The following is a 21870-nucleotide window of genomic DNA, read 5'->3' as shown; positions in this document are numbered from 1 at the left end:
CTCATCTTTTTAATTTTATAATTTTGGAATTATTAAAGAATGTGTTCTTATGCATGCTAAATATAATCTTAGTTAAATTTGTACAGCAGTCATTCATTCATTATCATTTGTTAACCGTCTACTTTGATTGACCAACTTCACCTCAATTGTTGGGAGCCTTCTGTGACATAAAGCAGATAAAACACCTAGCTCATGGTCTGCCATGTAGTAACCACTCAATAAACTTAGCCATTATGACTGTTACAGGAAAAGGGTTCCAGTCCAGACCCCAAGAGAGGGTCCTTGGATCTTGCACAAGAAAGAATTGAGGATGAGTTCATAGAGTAATGTGAAAGCAGCTTTATTAGAAAAGTAAAGAAATAAAAGAATCACTATTCCATAGACAGAGCAGCCCTGTTGGCTGCTGGTTGCCTATTTTTATGGTTATTTCTTGATGATATGCTAAACAAGGGGTGGATTATTCATGCCTCCCCTTCTTAGATCATGTAGGGTAACTTCCTGATGTTGCCATGGCATTTGTAAACTGTCATGGCACTGGTGGGAGTATAGTAGTCAATGCCTTAACCGTCTGGGAATGCAGCCCAGTAGGTCTCAGCCTCATTTTACACAGCTCCTATTCAAGATGGAGTTGCCCTGGTTCACACACCTCTGATATGACCACCATCATCTCTCCATCAGCACCTGATCTTGGAGTGGCACGTGGGGATGTAAGGTTGAGATATTTGTCTCCGTTGGAGGTGGAAATGGGCCCAGGTTAAGGTTAACATCAGAGACCTCAGTGGGTGTCATGTTTTGCCTCGGGTTCTTTTTTTTTTTTTTTTTTGAGATGGAGTCTCGCTCTGTCTCCCAGGCTGGAGTGCAGTGGCGCGGTCTCGGATCACTGCAAGCTCTGCCTCCTGGGTTCAAGCGAGGTTCTCCTGCCTCAGCCTCCCGAGTAGCTGGGACTACAGGCACATGCCACCAGGCCTGGCTAATTTTTTTTGTATTTTTAGTAGGGACAGGGTTTCGCCGTGTTAGCCAGGATGGTCTTGATCTCCTGACCTTGTGATCCACCCACCTTGGCCTCCCAAAGCGCTGGGATTACAAGCATGAGCCACTGCGCCCGGCCTGAGCCACTGCACCTGGCTGCCACGGGTTCTATACATTGTTATTCTCCTTCATTAACCATGGATTCCCTACAGTTAATCTCCACTCATGAATTCTCCATTCATCAACAATACTATATTAACATGTCCACATTTAGACATTAAGCCATACTTTTTTTTGTTGTTGTTCTTTGTTGCCCAGACTGGAGTGCAGTGGCGTGATCTTGGCTCACTGCAACCTCTGCCTCCCGTGTTCAAGTGATTCTCTTGTCTCAGTCTCCCGAGTAGATGGGATTATAGGTGCCTGTCACCACGCCTGGCTAATTTTTGTATTTTTACTAGAGATGGGGTTTCACCATGTTGGCCAGGCTGGTCTTGAACTTCTGACCTCAGGTGATCCACCTGCCTCAGCCTCTCAAAGTGCTGGGATTACAGGCGTGAGCCACCGTGCCCGGCCTAAGCCATACTTTTAAAGTGTTCAGTGATAATGTATAATTTGATACTTTTCTCCCAAATCTTTTTATTCCTATCAAATCTAGCCTCTAAACTTGTCAAAATATGGCTTTCTTTGATTTTTTTAACGTTAAAGGCTTTACTTTGTGAACAGGAATTCAAGAAACTAGATCCACCGCTAACTCTCCATGGGTATCTGTTGGATATTTTGATTGTAAGTGACAGAAAAGCCAACTCAGGCTGTCTAAACAACAGGGGGAGTTTGTTGGTTTGTGCACTGAGTCCTAAGCTGCGGCTGCCCATTCGACGAACCCCATGCCTCCAGCACAGACGATGGGGTCAGTCCCACCCAGACCACAAGGGTGGAAACTTGGGGGACTCTGGGAAAGGGAGAGAAGAAAAATAGATACTGGAGAGGAAACCACAAATGTGCATCCTAACATGTGGCCCTATGTCACTTTATTTTTCTAGGTCACGGTTGCTTCATTAAATTAGGGGCTGGCATGACACTGTGACTGAAAGTCTTCCTAAGGCTAACTTTGTAGATTTTGTTTTCTTTATAAAAAAATTTTTTTTGGCCGGGCGCGGTGGCTCAAGCCTGTAATCCCAGCACTTTGGGAGGCCGAGGCGGGTGGATCACGAGGTCAGGAGATCGAGACCATCCTGGCTAACATGGTGAAACCCCGTCTCTACTAAAAATACAAAAAACTAGCCGGGCGTGGTGGCGGGCGCCTGTAGTCCCAGCTACTCGGAGGCTGAGGCAGGAGAATGGCGTGAACCTGGGAGGCGGAGCTTGCAGTGAGCCGAGATCGCGCCACTGCACTCCAGCCTGGGTGACACAGCGCGAGACTCCGTCTCAAAAAAAAAAAAAAAAAAAATTTTTTTTTTTTTAAACGAATAAACAAACCTTTCTGACCAGGGCTATAAAACCAATAATGTAATTAGTAAATAAATAGCTCTGTTTAGATTAAATAAGTCAGGGCAGTCAGCATTAGTAACTTTCTTCCTACCCGTGAGTTGTAGATTTTGATCTACAGGCCGAGCGCAGTGGCACACTCCTGTAATCTCAGCACTTTGGGAGGCCGAGGCAGGAGGATCACTTGAACCCAGGAGTTTGAGACCAGCCTGGGCAACATAGCAAGACCCTATCTCTTAAAAATATAATAATAATAATAAAGAAAAATGAGTGATGAAGGATGTGAGGGAGGAGCCCCACGAAATGGACTAGGTAAAACCTGCTGTGCCTTTAGTCAGTGTTATCTTCTGAACAGCCAAGGCAACTTGGTTGTTCATTCAGAGGAGATCCAGGAAGGTCTGGGCAGGGCTTGTTTGTGTGACTGTAACCTTTGGGAGGCTTTGCTGTAAGGCTGGTGTCACAGGAAATCTGTGAGAGGTTTAATTTGGATTCAAAGGGAGCCGGTGTTGGCAGAAGCCAGAGTCACTCTAAATGGCAGTGGAATCAGATCCCTGTGGATAGCTGAGGGTTTCTCAAGAATGAAACCACAGACCTCAGCTTTCTACTTCATCCCCTTTTTACGGAGCCGTTGGCTGGTCCTGAGATGAGATTCTAGTAGTGGCACCAGGGGAGCTTTCAAGGAAGCATCTAGGGGTGTTTTGTGAGGGAATGAGTGCTTTGGCTGTGGTTCCACGGTCTATCTGGGAGCACCATGAACATGGAGATGACATGGGCGTGGAAGATGGCAGTGAGTTAAGGGAGAGGGAGTATGCTTCTTCTCTGTCTCTCGTGTATACAGCTTGAGTGAAGGCTCTGGGGGCCTGTGGGGGTATTGGGCTGCTATTTTTTTTATTTTAAAGAGACAGGGTCTTGCTATGTCGCCCAGACTGAAGTGCAGTGGCACAATCATAGCTCAGTGCAGCCTTGACCTCCCAGGCCCTAGTGATCCTGCTGCTTCAGCCTCATGAGTAGCAGGGGTGCACCACCATGCCCAGCTAATTACAAAATTTTTTTTTGTAGAGATGAGGTCTTGCAATGTTGCCCAGGCTGGCTTCCAACTCCTAGGTTCAAGCAATCCTCCCCGCCGCGGCCTCCCAAAGTATTGGGATTGTAGTCATGAGCCACCGTGTCTGGCCCCAGGCTGCCTTAGTAAGAGAGTTTTACCCTCTTGTCTAGGATATATGGGGGAAAATTAATCTGATTAGTAGTACAGTGTATTCAAATTGTGCTTGGCTAATTGTTGAGTGTATATGCATAATTGACTAAGGTTGAGCTGTACCTTTAACTGTAATAATTCTCTGTAATACAGGTTTTGGAAAATAGTTCTGGTGTGGTGGTCAATGGTGTTTCTCAATTGGCAGACAATAACTACCGGAGCGCAAAGAACAAGATAAATAGTTTGAAAATGGTTTCCTGTCAAATGTCTGTGCTTTGGAAGCATTACCTTCAAGTGAATCAATCAGATTTTTGTCCTTGTGGTAGCAGGACATTCAAAAAAGGTTTATTTGGTGGGTTGGGGGCAGGCAATAGGGTGAGGATTGGAGAAAAAGGAGATTATTCTATGAGTTGCCAAATAGGTACCTCTACAGCTGCTTGTTCTTCCTAAGGGTTCAGATGGGAGATGGAGATGGACTCAGAGTTCCAGGCCTGTGCTCTGGAGTAATCACGATCTTCTTAAAAAACCTTTGTGTTTTAAGATTCTGATAAGGCTGGGTATGGTGGCTCACACCTGTAATCCCAGCAGTTTGAGAGGCTGAGGCAGGTGGATCACCTGAGGTCACGAGTTCAAGACCACCCCACCAACATGGTGAAACCCTGTCTTTACTAAAAATACAAAAAATTAGCCGGGTGTGGTGGCGGGTGCCTGTAATCCCAGCTACTCTGGAGGCTGAGGCAGGAGGATCACTTGAACCCAGGAGGCGGAGGTGGCAGTGTGCTGAGATGGGGCCATTGCACTCCAGCCTGGGCAACAAGAGTGAAACTACATCTCAAAAAAAAAAAATTCTGATAAAAGCACAGTACTGGTGTGTGACCATTGCCCTGGATATTTCAGTGTTTTGTAGACATGTTTGTCCATTTCATGAATATGTCTGTTTCTTTTCTTTTCTTTTTTTTTTTTTGAGACAGTTTTGCTCTTTCACCCAGGCTGGAGTGAAGTGGCGTGATGTCGGCTCACTGCAACCTCCGCCCCCCAGGTTGAAGCGATTCTCCTGCCTCAGCCTCCTGAGTAGCTGGAATTATAGGCGTCTGCCACCATCCCCAGCTAATTATTTATTTATTTATTTATTTTCTGGGACAGAGTCTTGGTCTGTTGCCCAGGCTGGAGTGCAGTGGCCCCATCTTGGCTGACTGCCACCTCGCCTCTTGGGTTCAAGCGATTCTCCTGCCTCACCTCCTGAGTAGCTGGAATTGTAGGTGCCTGCCACCATCTCCAGCTCATGTTTAAAATTTTTATTTATTTATTTATTTATTTTTTGGGACAGAGTCTCGCTCTGTTACCCAGGCTGGAGTGCAGTGGGCCCATCTTGGCTCACTGCCACCTCACCTCCTGGGTTCAAGTGATTCTCCTGCCTCAGCCTCCTGAATAGGTGAGATTACAGGCGCCCGCCACCATGCCTGGCTAATTTTTTGTGTTTTTAGTGGAGTCGCAGTTTCACCATGTTGGCCAGGCTGGTCGCAAACTCCTGACCTTGTGATCTGTCTGCCTCGGCCTCCTAAAGTGCTGGGATTATAGGCGTGAGCCACCGCACCCAGGCTAGTTTTTGTATTATTTATTTATTTATTTGAGATGAAGTCTCACTCAGTCGCCCAGGCTGGAGTGCAGTGGCACAATCTCAGCTCACTGCAGCCTTGGCCTCCTGGGTTCAAGCGATTCTTCTGCCTCAGCCTCCTGAGTAGCTGGGACTACAAGCACACGCCACCACGCCCAACTAATTTTTGTATTTTTAGTAGAGACGGGTTTCACCATATTGCCCAGGGTGGTCTTGAACTCCTGACCTTGTGACCTGCCCGCCTTGGCCTCCCAAAGTGGTGGGATTACAGGCATGAGTCACCGTGCCCGGCAATTTTTGTATTTTTAGTAGAGATGGGGTTTCGCCATGTTGGCCAGGCTTGTCTCGAACTCCTGACCTTAGGTGAACCACCCTGCCTCGGCCTCCCAAAGGATTACAAGTGTGAGCCACTGTGCCCAGCCAAATGTGTCTGTATCTATGTGAGCATCTGTAGGTAATGGTGAGGGGTAGAAAGGGTGACTATGATTAGTAGCCCTTGCAAAATACTGTGCAGGCTAGGTGCTCGTTGGCTCATGCCTGTAATCCCAGGACTTTGGGAGGTCAAGGCAGGAGGATCGCTTGAGCCCAGGAGTTCGAGACCAACCTGGGCAATGTAGTGAGACCCCTCTGCCCCGTCTCTAAATAAAGAAAAAGAAAAAGAAAAATGCTATGCAAAACTCAAACCAAACAAATGCCAAAAACAAAACAAAAACTCCCTCCCCAAAAAACCAAAACTGTGAAGAAGGAGCCTAAGAGGTAGATGACCAGCAGAAAGTTACATTCTGTGATCTTGGAAATGAGATCTTGGAAAAGAGCAATAGATAGGTGAGAGTAGTGGCCAAGGCGGTGGGCTGTGCAGGCCAGAGAGACCTGGCGGTCTTAAGTCTGCATCTCACTCTGGCAAATGAGTTGGCTTCTGGAAGCCTTGGTGTCCTCATCTGTGAATGAGGATGACAGCACCTATCCTGTAAGGCTGGGGGAAGGATAGAATAAATAATGCAGGTAAAGCTCTTGGCATGGTGCCTGGCCTGCAGGAAGCGTTTGTTGTTATGCATGTTTTATAATCCTTTGGATTGTAGTCATTGGGTACTTGGTGTTCATTGTTTTGACTCCTGTTGTTTAAGCTCCTTGAATGTCCTCAAGGCAAAATTGACATCACCTTTTGTCCTCCTTAGGAAGATTAGGAGCAGGGTGGTGTTAGGGCAGTCACTGGACATTCCAGGTTTCCCACCCATAAATGGAGAGGTGGACTCTGCCACTCCACATTGCTAGGAAAAGATGGGTCATTTGGCTTGGTTTCAAACCAATATTTCCTTTACACCCTTCCACAGAGAGGTGACAGGGATCCAGTTAGTGGCAAGTTGTGGAGCAGCAGAGACGGGAATGCGACGCTCTTTATGATTTTCCTATTTCTTTGGTTGGAATTGGGTTTTTACATCACATATTGTTTGATTACAAAAAACAATAACACAGCCGGGCGTAATGGCTCACGCCTGAAATCCTAGCACTTTGGGAGGCCGAGGTGGGCAGATCACCTGAGTCAAGAGTTTGAGACCAGCCTGACCAACATGGTGAAACCCTGTCTCTACTAAAAATACAAAAATTAGCCGGATGTGGTGGTAGGCACCTGTAATCCAAGCTACTTGGGAGGCTGAGGCAGGAAAATTGCTTGAACCCAGGAGGTGGAGGTTGCAGTGAGCCGAGATTGTGCCATTGCACTCCAGCCTGGGCAACAAGAGTGAAATTCCATCTCAAAACAACAACAACAACAACAGCACTATGCTTGTGTTGGGGCAGGGAGTAATGAGAAATCTCTGTACCTCCTACTCAAGTTTGCTGTGAATCTTAAACTGCTCTAAAAAAAAAACCTATCAAAACAAAACAAAAAACAAAAACAGCTACAAGAACTCTTGCACAGAGGACCAAAAGAATGACTTTTGACTAGCTACAGAAACATGGATAAATAAATGTGCTGGCCAGGCGCAGTGGCCCATGCCTGTAATCACAGCACTTTGGAAGGCCAAGGTGGGCAGATCACCTGAGGTCAGGAGTTCAAGACCAGCCTGGCCAACATGGTAAAACCCTGTCTCTACCAAAAATACAAAAATTAGCTGGATGTGGTGGTGGGCGCCTGTCATCCCAGCTGCTTGGGAGCCTGAGGCAAGAGAATCACTTGAACCCGGTTCAAGTGAAGCTGAAGAGGTTGCAGTGAGCCGAAATCATACCATTGCACTCCATCCAGCCTGGGAGAGCGAGCCTCTGTCTCAAAGAAACAAAAAAACGTGCTAAACACGTGGAGACCAACCACGTTGCTGTCGGTAGGTGGCAAAGCACTTTCCTATAAATATTTCAGGACTCCTCTTTCTCTACTTAAAAAAAAAAAAGATTGCTTTGCATTTCAGACAACAGAAATGGCTGGACAGGCCTTTAGCTCATGTGCAAGAAACTGTGAAAACCATATGAAAGATTTCCCTTAAATGGAGATGGAGTTTGGCACACTCACAGGTTCAAGTCAGAGCCTGGGTCTTAATTTGCCCACCATGCATGATTTGTCATGCCATTACCAAGATCCCCTGCCCAAGACCACTAATTTCACCCTTACAATCTCAAGGTGTGTGCAGGGCACAATTCAACTTTAAACTTTTCTGCTTTAACTTTTGGTTAAGCAGAATCTCCATCTGATGGTATTTTAAGATGAATGTTTTCTTTTTTTCTTTTTTTTTTTTTTGAGACGGAGTCTTGCTCTGTCGCCCAGGCTGGAGTACAGTGGCTGGATCTCAGCTCACTGCAAGTTCCGCCTCCCGGGTTTATGCCATTCTCCTGCCTCAGCCTCCCGAGTAGCTGGGACTACAGGCGCCCGCCACCTCGCCCGGCTAGTTTTTTGTATTTTTTAGTAGAGACAGGGTTTCACCGTGTTAGCCAGGATGGTCTCGATCTCCTGACCTCGTGATCCGCCCGTCTCGGCCTCCCAAAGTGCTGGGATTACAGGCTTGAGCCACCGCGCCCGGCCGAAGATGAGTGTTTTCTGTGGCCCTTTTCAAAGTATTCAAAGCGGTTTAAAAATATATAATATTCAGCAATCTAAGAGCTAATGGAAGTACTTATTTGGGGCCTTTTTAAAATAAAAAATCAATTAAACAGATTTGAAAGTCTTAACTCTCACGATGTCTTCAAAATAGATACTAAGATTAAAGAAAAAGAAGGCTTGAAAATCATAGGACTACTTATCCACCCAGTCATAATGCTTTTAGTAGCGACAGTAGTAGCAAATAGCACAGTTTATAAAAACAGAAAAGCTAAAATTCTTTATTTAATATTAAACAGGAAACTGAAAGTAGTCTGCAGCAATGTGGTGGGTTTTCAACAACCTGCTGCTGTGTTTATCTGTGCTGAAAAAGCCGAAATGAAACATTTCTTCTTTGATTGGCTTAAGATTGTAAGTTTGAAGGAAAATCCTTCAAACTGGAATCATGACCACTGGATGCAGGTTCTGTACGGTAAGGTTTTGAAGCAACCTGTTTCCATCAGAACCAAAGGAAATTTGGAATCAAATCGAAAACCTCTCAAAGAGTGGAAAACGCTTTGTACTTTTATTTTGCCTTTGTGCATTGTTGTCATTTATCCAACATGTGCATATGAATATTCTTTCTGAAGACCTGGGCTTCATTTTAAGGTCAGCCTTCAATTTCTAGAGAATATAATTTGCTGCTATTTTTAGAGCATCATGATTGCTCGTAATAACTAATGGAAAAAAACTCAACAGAGAAATAAATGTGTAACAGCTGTGTCTGCTTAAACTTGATTAAAGGCAGTAAAAAAAAAGTAAACAGAAGAATGAATGTGACAATAGACAAGGGAGAGACAAGTATCTCTCTCATTGTGAAAACTTTTACAGACACAACTTGTTCCACTTTGGAAGGCCAGCGATGTCTGTGTTTAAAGTTTACTTTACTGTTTGTCTTGAGTGGGATCAGTGTTATAGTGAATAATTTATAGCCAGTATGAATGAGCTCATTAGTCACCTTTTCAGACTTTAAATGAGTTTTGTGGTTGTCATTACTCGAGCCTTCTGTTCAGCCGCGGAGCAAAATGACAGTTTGGCAGTTGTTGCTGGGGCCGCCTGTTCCCCTTCAGGTCTGTGTTGGCTTTTGTATTTCATTGAATCCTTCCCGGGCTAACCCTGCGCTGGTCCAGGCAGGAACTCTCCCACTTCACATGCCTTTTGCACCCCAAGTTTAAATGAGAAGTTTTTCAGGCTTAAAAAAAAATCAGTTGTGTCTGCCAGAGAGAATGAGGGAATGAGGTGGATGAAATGAGCTTTTTCCAGCAACTCCTGGGTATGTTTCCTTTGTATTTGGTTTGATATTCAAGCTGCTCAAAAGCAAAAAGCAAGCAGGGGACTTGTGAGGCAGCGGAGCCAGTCTCCCACATGGTGCCAAGCGTTTTAGGCCGAGGATGTCACTGGAATTTGGAGGGAGAAGGATGTTTCAGGGTAGGTTTGAACTGTTTCGATTCTGAACATCAGTGTGATGAGGGTAAAGAAACTTGCTACAGCAAATAAATCCATGAGGCCAGATTGCCAGGGACAAAGAAAACCGCATTGTTTCTATAAAGGGGTAGACAGCATGACTTTTCAAGATCGCAGCCAACACTGAGGTCCAGGATCACCAGGAATGGTCATTACTTCTTCCCCATCTCGGTGCCTCCCCACTCCAAATCATTAAGAGAAAGCGAACTGTTGCAGCTGCCTCCTCACTGAGCCCTTGGAGACATGCCTGGGAGGCTGGTATGTGGGGAAGACAAGCCTAGGCATGCCAGTAGCAGGTGGGATTTCTTTGGAACGGATGTCATGAAGTTCATCCCTCCCATTGAACCTGGCCTGCGCAGCCTCCGGAGAACTCTGCCATTTACTCCCTGGGACTGGCCTCCATCCGGAAGTCCAGGACACTGTGGCATGCCCCCCTTGGTCGTCAGGTAGCCTCTGCAGGCACTCGTGGGACGTGGAGGCCTGCGCAGGGTGCCTTGACCAGGCACTCGGACCCCTGCGCTGAGGTCTCTCTGACGTCTGCTGCGAGCAACAGGCACTCATGGCTGCTGTCACCAACGTGGGCAGCACCCCCTTCCGGGACCCATATTGTTAGACAGCTGGCCTGGCGCTGTGTGAGGCATAGAGGAAACGTGTTCAGGATTCCTCTCTGGAAGAAATGCCAACTTAAAAAGGACGCCTGGTTGTTTGGGGGCCAAATCTTTGAAACCAGTCAGAATCATGTCTTTGAGTGCAGAGAAGTGAGGTGCTGTTGAACGTATCCACAGAAAGAGCTAGCAATTCACCTGCCTGCTTCCTTTCCAGCCCCAACCCCTTTAATGAGTACTCACATGCAGTCACGTCTCACAATGTCTGGACACCTTTTGCCTGCACCTCAACCTCAATATTAAAGGCACAAGATAACACTATTTTGGGAAGGAGTGAGGATTTCAAAACAGAAAGGGTTGGTGAACTTGACTAACCAATGAAAAGAGACTTCAGGTTTGGCTGTTGTAATAAGTGGAATAAATTGCTAATCTCCAAAAAAGAACTTTGTGCTTGGGGGAAATGTTAGTAATAATTTAATCTATATTCTGTTTCTCAGAGAGTTCATCAGATTTGTAGCTCTTACTTTGTTTTAAAAAGACTATCCTAGAGAGAAGAATCAATTGTTTTCTTTCACACCCCTCTGAAAAAGTAAAACGAGAGAAGTTATTTCTTGGCGTGGATAAGACTTTGGCAGACTTAGCCAGCGAAACCCATGAGACTATGGTACTTGGTGTACTCACTAAAGAGAGGAAAACAATAAAATCTCTTAAAAACTTTGGAGGAGGAAAATGTTGATGAGGCTACTTTTCTTTGATCTGTAGAGGTAATAGATGCCAGCTTGAGAGAGTGATAAAAAGGAAACTTTTTTTTTTCCTGTTAAGTGATCAATGTTTGTGCCTTGTGCTATGAGCAGAAGAGAAAACAGAGTCCCTTGCCCCTCAAGGCACTTACAGTCTGTTGGTGACGTTCAGTATCTAGTTGATTTATTTTTTATTACAAAGAGACACCATACGTTGTTGATTATGACATAGAAGCTGAACTTTGAGTTTTTGCAAGTGGTGCCTTTTCATTCAGTTAAAAAGTCCCGGCCGGGCGCGGTGGCTCACTCCTGTAATCCCAGCACTTTGGGCGGCGGAGGCGGGTGGATCACAAGGTCTAGGAGCTGGAGACCAGCCTGGCCAAGATGGTGAAACCTCATCTCTACTAAGAATAATAATAAAAAAAAAAGTAGCCGAACACAGTGGCGCACGCATGTAATCCCACCTACTTGGGATGCCGAGGCAGGAGAATCGCTTGAACCCAGGAGGGAGAGGTTGCAGCAGTGAGCCAAGATTGCACCACTGCACTCTAGCCTGGGCAACAGAGCGAGACTCCGTCTCAAAAGAAAAAAAAAAAAAAAAAAGGAAAAGAAAAGTCCCCTTTTCCTTCCTCCTCTTGCTTTTTTTTTTTTTTTTTTTGAGACAGAGTCTCACTTTGTTGACAAGGCTGGAGTGCAGTGGCATGAGCTTAGCTCACTGCAACCTCCACCTCCCTGGTTCAAGAATTTCTCCTGCCTCAGCCTCCCAAGTAACTGGGAGTACAGGCACCCACCACCACGCCTGGCTAATTTTTGTATTTTTAGTAACGAGGTTTCACCATGTTGGCCAGGCTGGTCTTGAACTCCTGACCTCAAGTGATCCACCCACTTCAGTTTCTCAAAGTGCTGGGATTACAGGCATGAGCCACTGCACCCGGCCCTCCTCTTCTATTTCTTGGCCACAGTTTTTTCTCCCTTGAGCCCCACTGGTCCCATCCTTCATGTCCTGGGCCCCTGAGAGGTTCTCTAAGAAGCCAAACGTTCTGGATTAATCTGAAGCTTTCCCAAACTCACTGTGTGGGTTCAAATCCCAGCTCCATCATTTACTAGCTGTGTGATGATGAGCAAGTGGCCAAACCTCTCTGTGCCTCAGACTCCCCATTGATAAAATGGGGATAATAATAGTACCTACTTCACATGATTAATGTGAGGCTGAGATGAGTGAATATTTTCAGAGCTTTAGAACACTGTCGGGCCGGGCGCGGTGGCTCAAGCCTGTAATCCCAGCACTTTGGGAGGCTGAGACGGGCAGATCACGAGGTCAGGAGATGGAGACCATCCTGGCTAACACAGTGAAACCCCGTCTCTACTAAAAATACAAAAGCTTAGCCGGGCGAGGTGGCAGGCGCCTGTAGTCCCAGCTAGTCAGGAGGCTGAGGCAGGAGAATGGCGTGAACCCGGGAGGCGGAGCTTGCAGTGAGCTGAGATCCGGCCACTGCACTCCAGCCTGGGTGACAGAGCGAGACTCCGTCTCACAAAAAAAAAAAAAAAAAAAAAAAAAAGAACACTGTCTGGCACCCAGTTAAGTGCAATTTCGGTGTTTGTGAAATGCAGTCAGTCCTCATCATTGGTAGTTTTTGTATTTGCTATTTCACCTTCTTGCTAAAATTTATCTGTAATCTCAAAATCAGTACTCCTGGCCGGGCATGGTGGCTCATGCCTTCTCAGCAGTTTGGGAGGCCGAGGCGGGTGAATCACCTGAGGTCAGGAGTTCTAGACCAGCCTGGCCAACATGGTGAAACCTCTACTAAAAATACAAAAAGTTAGCTGGGCATGATGGTGGGCGCCTGTAATCCCAGCTACTCAGGAGGCTAAGGTAGGAAGAATCGCTTGGACCTGGGAAGCAGATATAGCAATGAGCCGAGGTGATGGCACTGCACTCTAGCCTGGGTGACAAGAGCAAGACCCTGTCTCAAAAAAAAAAAAAAAAAAAAAAAATCAGTACTCCTCATGCTTTTGTGGTCACTCACGGACATGTACAAATGAGTCATTCGATGTGCACGTTCCCAGCTGAGGTTCAACAAAGCGATGTTCTGCCCGCTTGTTTCGGCTTTCCAAGTATCCTTTTTGTGGTCAGTTTAGTACCACATTTTTTGCATTTTTGTTGATTTTGCTGTTTAAAACGGAGCTCGAGCACTGCTGTAGTGCTATCTAGTGTTTCTAAGTGCAGGAAGGCTGTGATGTGCCTTATGGATAAAATGTGTATTAGTTAAGCGTCCTTTTGGCATAGTTCATTGTGAATGAAGCAACAATATATATTCAAAAAGCTTCTTAAATGGAAACACAGATAAAATAAATACCAATAAAATTATGATGTGATAATATATCAGTAAAATTATGTTTTGATTGGTTGATGAAAGTGTTGTGAGTGGAGGCTCGCAGGAACCTAACCCCATATTTCCCCTGGGAGCAATGATTCAGGATCTGTTAATTCAGTGTTTGTGGCACTTTACAGAACGCAACTACTGTGAATAAAAATAATCAGCTGTACACTGGGCACGGCGGCTCACGCCTAATCCCAGCACTTTGGGAGGCCGAGGTGGGTAGAACACCTGAGGTCAGGAGTTCGAGACCAGCCTGGCCAACATGGTGAACCCCGTCTCTATTAAAAAAAAAAAATTAGCTGGGCATGGTGGCACAAGCCTGTAATCCCAGCTACTCAGGTGGCTGAGGCAGGAGAATCACTTGAACCCAGGAGGTAGAGGTTGCAGTGAGCCAAGATCGAGCCACTGCACTCCAGCCTGGGCAAGAGAGCAGGACTGTGTCTCAAAAAGAAAACAAAACAGGCCGGGCATGGTGGCTCATGCCTGTAATCCCAGCACTTTGGGAGGCCGAGATGGGTAGATCACGAGGTCAGGAGTTCGAGACCAGCCTGGCCAACATGATGAAACCCTGTCTCTACTGAAAATACAAAAAATTAGCTGGGTATGGTGGCATGTGCCTGTAATCCCAGCTACTCTGGAGGCTGAGGCAGGAGAATTGCTTGAACCGGGACCCAGGAGGCAGAGGTAGCAGTGAGCCAAGATCGCGCTATCGCACTCCATCCTGGGCTACAGAGCGACACTCTGTCAGAAAAGAAGAGAACAGAGAAGAAAAGACAACAAAAGAAAGTCAGCTGTAGATAAAATGAGTTCAAGAACTCAGAGAGTTGGTCTCCTCTTGTATCAGATAAGCGTCATGCATATCCCTGGGGCAGGAGAAGCATTAGTAGCTCTAGTCATGTGGGGTAACTCAGCTGGGCACAGATTTTCTATCAAATCTGAAAAATAAAAATAACTTGTAACCATATTTAGTGGAATGATCATGGCTCACTGCAGCCTCAACCTCTAGGGCTCAAGTGAACCTCCTACCTTAGCCTCCTGAGTAGCTGGGACTATAAGCACATACCACCATGCCTGGCTAATTTTTCTTTTTTCTTTTTTTTGTTTTTGCAGAGTCACAGGTCTCCCTCTGTTGTCAGGCTGGTCTCGAACTTCTGGGCTCAAGCAGTCCCCAGCCTCGACCTCCCAAAGTGTTAAGATTATAGGTGTGAGCCACCGCACCTGCCTTCCCCCACAAATTCTTAATTCAAGAGTATTTTGAACTCTTGAATCTTGGAGCCTACATAAGAGTTTGTAGAGAAAGTTTGATATTCAAAACCTATAAACCAAAAGCCTTCCCACGGCCAGACAATAGACCTCAGAACACAGGATATAATGTTTGTTGTACTTAGCAGTTCTCCTGTTTGCTCAGAGCACCAGGCTTTTCAGAAGGGGATCGTTTTGTCCCTCCTGATTGAAAAGATCACAAAATGCTTTAATTTTGTGAAACGCTTTGCCAACGTATTCATTTTCCCCTAAACTCTTACTTTATGAAATGTTTGCAAATTGTTTCACACGTACAGTCTCTGAGAAAGTGAAAATGATTCAGAAAAGGGAAAGCCTCACTTAAAACTACTGGAAAATGCAAATGAAAGGAAACAAAGGGAACATGGCCCCACTGTGCCCCATAGAATGTAATAATATGCCTCTAGCCTCTTATTTTGGCAATTTCCAAGTTTGTGTGATTTTAAACAACGTCCCAGCAAAATCCTCCTAAATACATTGTTGCATCCTTCAGTTAATTTATTCAATACATATTTATTGAGTGTCTTCTGCCAGGCATAAATGCCAGGTGTGCACTGCTGAATCTAATAGGCTGGAGTCCTGCTTTCCTGGGGTTTATTGCCTCTTCCCAGTAGTCAGTCTGGCGGGGAAGTTAACTCTCTTATTATAGGATCTCCCTAGGATAAATTCCTACAAGTTGGAAATTTAGGATCAGTCCATGCTCACTTAAATTTTAATTCGTTTTGCGACTGTCCTCTTGAAAAGTTATACCACTTCCCACCAGTGCCTTCAACCAACATTGGCATGGTTCGTTCTTTTAAGTCTCTGCCATTCTGATAGATGAAATGAGACATCACAATTGCTTTAATTTGCATTTCTTTGATTTTTACAGTTTGAGAGTCTTTTCATGGGGATAATCTCATTTTTGTTTCTCTTTTTGTGAATTTGCCCCTTTTCTTATTAGAGTGATAATTTTTTTTTTCTCATTGAGTTGTAAGATTTATAAATTAAAAATATTAACCCTGTGTCATCTGCATGGCCAATATTTCCTCATTTGTTTTTTTTTTTTTTGAGACGGAGTTTCGCTCTGTCGCCCAGGCTGGAGTGCAGTGGCGTGATCTCGGCTCACTGCAAGCTCCGCCTCCCGGGTTCACGCCATTCTCCTGCCTCAGCCTCCCCAGTAGCTGGGACTACAGGCGCCCGCCACCTCGCCCGGCTAGTTTTTTCTATTTTTTAGTAGAGACGGGGTTTCACCGTGTTAGCCAGGATGGTCTCGATCTCCTGACCTCGTGATCCACCCGTCTCGGCCTCCCAAAGTGCTGGGATTACAGGCTTGAGCCACCACCCCCGGCCTTCCTCATTTGTTTTTAAATTTTATTTATGACCCCTGATTTTACACACAATTCTAAATTGGTATGCAGTCGAATATGTCAAGATTTTCCTTTTGATTTGTTGGCTTAACAAAAATAGCGTTCACTAAGTGCCAGAGTCCTGTTTTATGTTCCTTACAAAGATTAATTTATTTAATCTTCACAACAGCCCTATGAAGTGAAAACTAGGTAGTTAGAAAGAAGTTGAGACCCGTGACTGAGGTTAGCTTGCTAGTAAGTGGTAAGGTCAGAGTACAAACCTAGTCTGTATCTAACCACTGCGCCTCGCCACTGCTAGTCTTGGAATTAGACTCTATGTGTGTGTTTGCTTATTCATGGTTGCTTTATAAATGCTCATAGACCTACTCCTCCCTGAGGGCAGGTGTGCCATGTCTTCTGTTTCTCCTGGCCTCTTCCCAGTCTCCTCCACTCTTTACTGGGCATAAGCTACGTGCTTAATAAATACTTGTTGACGGAATGAATTGAGTAAATCTAGATTCTAGATCATCGGCTCACATTTGTGTTTATGCTCAAAGAGGAGTTGACAGGTTCTATATTTCCATTTTGCCTCCAGCAGGAGGCTTGACAAGCTCAGGTTTGGCGCGGGCACCTGAGCAGATGAACTTCACCCTACCAGTTCGGCTGTACTTTCCCTCACCACACACCCCCCTTCCCTCTTAAAGTAAGCCTCCTGGCTCCATTCCCTGCTGGAGAAATTCTAATAAGCCCTTTCCCAGGCTCCACCCTTCAGAATCTGTCAAGTAAACAGCAAGAAGGCACAAAAGGAAAGTCCCAAGAGATGGTGACCAGAAAGTTCAAATGATGCTTGACCAGGACTTTACACACACCAAGATGTTAGGGGTCTTCCAGCCGAGGGGCGCTCTCTCTTTTCCACAGCGGGACGTGAGGAGTTTTTTACTTTTACAGACAGCATTCTCAGACCTTATCTCAAAGAGACTCTTAGTCAAGCCATGATTAAGGAGTTATCTTTGAACATAATCTCCCCTTCTCTTCTCATATTCAATCATTTGACAAATCCTCTTGGTTCTTTCTTTGAAGACTCTCATGCATTCATTTTTTCCAGTCTCACTGACTCTTCTCTTACTCACTGGGTCTCAAAGTGGGTCCGCAGACCAGCAGCCTCACCTGGGAGCTTGTGAGAGATTCACATCCTTGGGCCTAGCCCACACCTCCCCAACCAGAAACTCCGGGGGTGGGGCCCGCAGTGTGTGTTTTAACAAGCCCTTCAGGTAATTCCCATGCATACTCAAGTTTGAGAACCACTGCTCCAATGGACGCCCCCCCCAACCCCCTTATAACATTCTAAATGTAATGGGCCAGGTGCGGTGGCTCATGCCTGTAATCCCAGCACTTTGGGAGGCCGAAGCAGGAAGATTGCTTGAGGCCAGGAGTTTGAGACCAACCTGGGCGAAATAGTGAGACCCCATCTCTACACAGAAATTAGCCTGGCATGGTGGCATGCGTCTGTAGTTCTGGCTACTTAGAGGCTGAGGAAGGAGGATTGTTTGAGCACAGGAGTTCGAGGCTGCTGTGAGTTATAATTGCACCACTGTGCTCCAGCCTGGATGACAGAGCCAGACCCTGTCAAATAAATTAATGTGTATATATATATGTATGTATGTAATGGGTGTTTATTGTAGACCATTGGAAAAATATGGACAAGTATGAAAGAAGCACACAAAAAAGTACCCCATAATTCTAACATTCAGAGGGAACCACTATTTAAGCCTTTTTCCTCAATTTTTAAAAACACATATTTAAAAAAGTCTTCATTCTGTTCTGTATGAATTACTGCAGTGATTTCTGAGTTGTTCAGCTGGTTTTTGATCTTCCAGTTTCTACCTTCGTCTCCTGAAATTCATCTTGGGTCCACCATCCCCATCCATCTTTTTTTTTTTTAATTCATATCTCTGATAGTACAACTTCTGGGCTCAAAAATATTCAGTGAGCCAGCTTTGCCCTCTGACTTTAACACGTATAAATTGCTCACCCTGCTATTCAAGGAGTTTGGTGATACGATGCTTGCACTCTTACCCACTAATCTGTGTGCTCTGTAGGGACAAAGACTGTCTATCTCTGGCACTTAACACAATGCCATGCACTTGGTAGGCACTCAGCAAATATTTGTTCAGTAAATGAACTCCTCTTCTACAATCAAGTCACATTTGGTAATTCTGTGCCATCAGTTTCTCCTGGAACATCAGTTTGTAAGCAGACTCATCCCCTTGTGCTTTCTCAAAAGGCACATACCAAGGCACCATCCTAGAAGACTCTAGTTGGTTAGGTGTGGCTTCTGGATGGTTCAGATGGGCATCCCCAGGTGAGAAGCTTGGGTCAAAAACACCCCTTCCCCATTTCCACAGGTTAAATACCAACCCACCCTTATTAGATATCCCGCTTCCAAAGTCATCTCCCCTCCCTTCCCCAGATGTTTCACCATGTCCTTTGTCTCTGCTGTTAGCAGCCGGGAGGGGTGGGGGGCCACGCCTGGAGGGGAGTCACGTGGCTTAGGCTAGGCCAATCGCACTATTTCCCTGAGAAGTTAAACTATGTCATGGAAGACTTGAGGCAGTCCAAAGGTGGTGGGTGCTAAAAGTCAGAAGGCCTCAGGGCTTGCTGCTGGCAGTCCTGTGTGGCCATCAGTGAGCAGAGGAAGCCAGCCTGCAGGATAGAGAGTGGAGCAGACCTATAGAGGGAAGCAGGAAAGGCATATGGTTCCACGCAGCCCAGCGGCATGTGCCTGCCCAGCCTCCCCGTATTTCCTCTTATACTTGAGTCTCTTTGCAGGATCCCTCCCCAGGAGACTGTCTTTCCAGGCCTGCCTCGGACTCTTCCCATTTTGGGCAGTCACTCAGGTCTTCCTGACTGCATCTGCTCACCTACTCAGTTGTACTGCCTCAAGTTGGGCAGGGCATATCAGGTTTTATACTTAACTATTCCATAAATAGCCGTGCTGCTCTAATAACCAATAGAGTGTGTGTAGGGGGATTAATGTTCTTGACCAGAGAAACATTTAGCAAAAGAATGCACAAAACATCAAGGGAGGGGCATTCTTCTCCTTGGAGGAGGAACTGAGGTCCCACACTGATGGGGGTAGATAAGCCTGGAATTGAGGTCTTCCAGCTCCCAGATACTTATGTGCTCTCCAGCCCATGCCCAGATGGGGCTGCAGAATGGTCCCATCAAGTCCTCAATCAGGAAATAAGTGTTTCTCAAAGTGATTTCTAGGGGGCATATACCATTCGGCTGTTAAATGTGTTTGTAAAACAGTGTAGATAAGACAATGGTTTAGACAATTCAGCTTGTTTATTTGTGACTTCTCAGGATCTAAGACACAAGGGTCCTTTCTGAAAGTTCATGAGGGGAATTGCGAATGGGGTTGTTCCTAAACAAATTTGGCCCCTGCACCCTAGGTCAGGAAGCAAGTCCCAGAGCTGAGGTTCTATGGAATTAGAAGGTGGAAAAGGCCACATTAAACCCTCCTTTGGCTTTCAGCATTTTTTCCCTCATTTCACATAGACAGGCAGACATGTGTCCCCTGCTGTCCACATCAGGCAGGGTTGGTCCACCACTTCCTCTTCAGGGTGACACCTTCTCACATCTCTTGCTGCAACTGTAATAGGAGAGAGAAATTAAGAAATGTGTTTGAGAATGCAAGCAGCAAAAACACACATGGAATGACATATTCCATGTGCAATCACCTTCGGCTCACATCCCCTCTTTTTGAACTCTGAGAAAGCAGGCGGGGACTGGAGCAGGTGAAAATAAGATGCCAGCTCGACTTAATTTTCTGGATATTGTGTGAGTGTGGTTGGGGGACCTGGGGGGTGGTTTGGGGGCTGGGGATGGAAGAAGATGTAAGGGGTGATTTCATCCTCTCTAGGCCAGCAAGGGCTTGGACAAAGGTCTCTGGCCTTGGTTCCTCTGGAGGAGAATAAGCCGCCCTCAACTGACATGCTGATGGAGGGGCGGGACCTGCATTAGCCAGAGCTACAGGAGAGCAGGGCACACATTGTCTCAACCTGGCTTTGTTACCACTTCTAACCCTGAGAATCTCTGGCATGAGACTTAAGAGATCATCTGACCTGTCTCTGCCACCTTGTGCCTTTTGCTTAGTGACTTTGGGTAGGTGGCGTCAGGTGCTCAGTAATCAAAGTGGTGGGGCTGGATGACCTCAGGCTACCCCTGGGCTTCCACCTCCGAACTGTCTCCTGATGGGGAGATACCACACTACTTGGAAGAGGTAAGGTCTCCTGTGAGTCTGAAAGGCACATCTTTGCTGAAGACTTGTAACCTGCCATCTTGAACTTCTGTTAGGGGTAATGATTCTCAGATGGGGGGTCTATTTTTTGAGATAGAAAAAATTTTCAGAAGCCTGGCTGGTGTTTCCCTTAGTCCCTCCTTTTGGCTAGGTTTAAAAGTACTGCACGCTAGAAAGCTTTCTCCAGGTCTACTCGCTGGCTTTTCTGTAGCCTTCAGACAGCTCACAATGTTCTGTCCACTGCCTCAGGACGGGGTGGCAGGAAGGGTGCCCTGGGCTTCTCTTCTGCAGAGGAACCAACTGATTTCACTACCTGGGAGTAATGTGCAAATCACATTTTTATTTTTGTCACCACCAGGGTGTCCTGTTGGACTCTCTCCTCTCATCCTCTCCTAAGGCGGCTGGTTGGTGTGGCTTTGGCAGTGGGTGCTATTATTTGGAGGTGCCTAGAGACTTAGAGTGGTAGCTGCACCATTTCGCTGGGTGGCTTGGGAATGGTCAGTCTGGCTCCTGAGAGCTCAAACTGAGATGGAAATGAGACCTGTTTTCGCTCTAGGCCGGCCGGGGCATTCCGCACAACCCACTGGAGAGGCCCGACCGGCGTGGCCTTTAGGACGTGCCTCTTGCCTTGTAATGGCCACCGGCCCTCCCTCGGGAGACACGCGGCTACCTGGGTGGGACACTGCGGTGCCTACCTCCGGGACACGAGGTGGTCGCTGGGAGAGGGCTCGGAAGGCCCTGGGGGTCCTATCAGGACGCAGCACTGGGGAGAAGCGGAATCTCCTCTTCTCACCCCCACAAGCCTCGCCCGCATCGTAATTCTTTTTATTTTTACTTTCGAGCCATGTAAGGCATGCAGATGGGGTAGGAGCGTTCCCGCGACACGTTGCCAGCAGCGAAGCGCCGGCCCGCTCGTGTGGCCGGAGCCCGGGGAGGGGACAGGGCACGCGCCGCCTGCCCCACCTGCCCCACCGCCCACGGTCGCTGCCGCCCCGGGTCGCGGGACCCACGCCGGTCACCCCCGCCCCGCGGGGCCCAGGAGGCGAGGCCGCGCGGCCCAGCCCCAGCCTCGGCCCTGGCTGCGTCCTGGTGGATGCGGGGGGCGCGGGCAGGGTCCGCCCCGGCGGGTCCGTGCCCCGCGCCCCAGGCCGCTGGCGGCCAGGCCCACGTTTTCCCTCTCTCCGGCTCCCTCCGCCCTCCGCTCTGTCCCTCCCTCCGCCCTCCTCCCTCCCCGCGCTTCCCCTCCTCCTGCCTGGTCATGTGTCGCCTTTTTTTGTTTGCAGTGGAAACAATTTCTCGCCGCTCGGCGCGCCCCGGCCCGACGCGCCGCGGCGGAGGCGAGCGGGAGGCGGGACGGGGCGGGGAGAGCGGCGGGGCCGGCGGGAGGACGCGCGGCGCGCCCGGCGGACGCCGCAGGTCCCATGCCGCGCCGCGACCCCC

General features: G+C 47.0%; 1 protein-coding gene across 3 annotated transcripts in view; it reads left to right on the top strand.

Moving 5' to 3' along the window:
* Positions 1 to 21870, top strand: part of FOXN3 (forkhead box N3) — a 468588-nt gene that overhangs the window by 186336 nt on the left and 260382 nt on the right. The gene's annotated exons all lie outside the window — the stretch shown is intronic.

Source organism: Theropithecus gelada, chromosome 7b (assembly GCF_003255815.1).
Source record: "Theropithecus gelada isolate Dixy chromosome 7b, Tgel_1.0, whole genome shotgun sequence".
Lineage (NCBI taxonomy): Eukaryota > Metazoa > Chordata > Mammalia > Primates > Cercopithecidae > Theropithecus > Theropithecus gelada.
The sequence above is the reverse complement of the archived record's forward strand: the minus strand, read 5'-3'. Positions and strand labels throughout refer to the sequence as shown.